The 1,940-nt window shown below is 34.2% G+C and overlaps 1 pseudogene; it reads right to left on the bottom strand.

Annotated features, from left to right (window-relative positions):
• Positions 1 to 204: 204 nt before the first annotated feature.
• LOC106320762 overlaps positions 205 to 1,940 on the bottom strand; it is a 3,211-nt pseudogene continuing 1,475 nt past the window's right edge.

Here is a 1,940-nt window from a genome sequence, read left to right on the forward strand (position 1 = left end):
ATATGAGACCGTGATCATGTCTCCAAAGGTAGCAACAAAGATAGTTTTAATGCTTTCCCTGAGTATTTTTTCTTCAACTTTTCCCTGAATCAGGTGAAGAAGAGGATGTTTAAGATACACATATGATTATTTCTTTTACATTTATTTTGTTCTATTTAAAATCAGGATATGGTGCAAAAGCAGCCGTCGATGATGAGTGTTACTTTAGAAAAGCGGGAGGGTCTCTGGTGGGCTGTTGCCGGAGCTATTTTCCGATGACATTGCTCTTACACCCTCTGTTTCCGGAAGCCTCTTCTTCTCCATCTGTAAGAGACTTCCATAAACTTAAACCTTTTCTACATATACTATAAATACTAACTAACAAGAAACTAACAAGAAATCTAGGCTTTAACAGTATGTTTAAAATAAATAGCATAATCATGGGTTTCACTCCAAAATTATGTAGCATAAAAGCCATCAAAGTCCTTAACTTTCATAGTAAGAAACATTATTTTCTACATATACTAAACATTAACAAGAAATACAGACCTAAATTCTGTGGTTAAAATACGAGATTTCCAATGAATAGAGAGCAGTTCACCCTCTATGGGAACCCACAATTTCAGAAAACAATGAACCAAATTGACCTCAACCAAACCTTATATTAGCCACTGTAAATAAGAGAAACAATATGCTTGGGTATGAACGGGGCCAATACTTGAAATAAAGAGGAAGCAGAAAAAATGGATAAGTTTGGTTTATTTTAACGGCAGAAATCATTGGAAAGATAAAGACCTTTAATAGCATAGTTTTTTGTTGTTACAAAGTCGACTTTCCTAAGTATTTGTACGTATACATGCGAGTATCTAGCTAATGCGGTAAAAGCCCATCTATATGTGTATAAAATGATTAATAGCTTATCCACGCATATGTACCTTTGTTAGCTGGCTAGCCAAAATCTGGTTCTCTTCTCTCAACAGCTTCTCCTGTTTCACCAAGACCACGACATTTACACCTTAAACACGCTCCAAAACATCCTCATCACAACTTGGTGAATCAGCAAGGAGGAGTTTCCATTTTTTTATCAAGATTTTAACGGGCTGTGTTTCATTAGACTTTCATTTCAATGAAGCCAAGAAAATATCAGGAAACTAAGAGAAGACCAAAAGACATATCAAGGGACTAGAGCCTAAACATGGTTTATTTGTTGGAATGTTCAGAGGCTAAGAGGATTCAGAGATCAGCATAAGCGCCTGGCGGCTAATGAAAACCAAAGCACTAACCTTTTCTTCAAGATTTTTCAGAAACTCCATCATTAGTTGTGTCTACAACAAGAAATTTCGGATTGTGTCAAATTGGAAACATGATCCAAAGTTGGGAAAGGTCCGAATATTTTGTGGAATAATCATCTGAATCACTTAGTAGAGCATATATATACCTTCCTAGCTCTAGTTATAGACAGAGCAGCCTTGAACTGCTCTTCTAAGGAATTTAGAGACTCTACACTTGCATCATCGACTTTGGCTTTCACACTTGCTGCATGCATATATATTAATCAACAATAGAAAATAAAAACTATTTTGATCAGAAGAAGAGAGGGAAAATAGTCTTTAGTGCTAACCACTGGACTATTTCTAGTAACTCCTTGTGTGAAAGATATTTCTCTTCTAGATCCTGCCACGAAAAAAAAATAACGATGGTCGATGGGAATGGTTAGAAAGAATGTGTATTACTAAGAGAAACAAAACGAGACCCTCGAGATTTAAATGTTGTACTAGATTTTGATCCGCGAAAGCGCGGGTTTATTTTTGTTTTTTTTTTCAATTGACAAATATTTAGTAAATGTCACATTTTCATATATTTGTGTTTTATTTTATAAAAGACTTAAAAATTTTATCTTTATTTATCGTATTTCATTTTAAATGACTATTTATGTTAAAAAAATTAAACTTTATTTTTTT

The sequence above is a fragment of the Brassica oleracea genome, unplaced genomic scaffold (genome assembly GCF_000695525.1).
Source record: "Brassica oleracea var. oleracea cultivar TO1000 unplaced genomic scaffold, BOL UnpScaffold01054, whole genome shotgun sequence".
NCBI lineage: Eukaryota > Viridiplantae > Streptophyta > Magnoliopsida > Brassicales > Brassicaceae > Brassica > Brassica oleracea.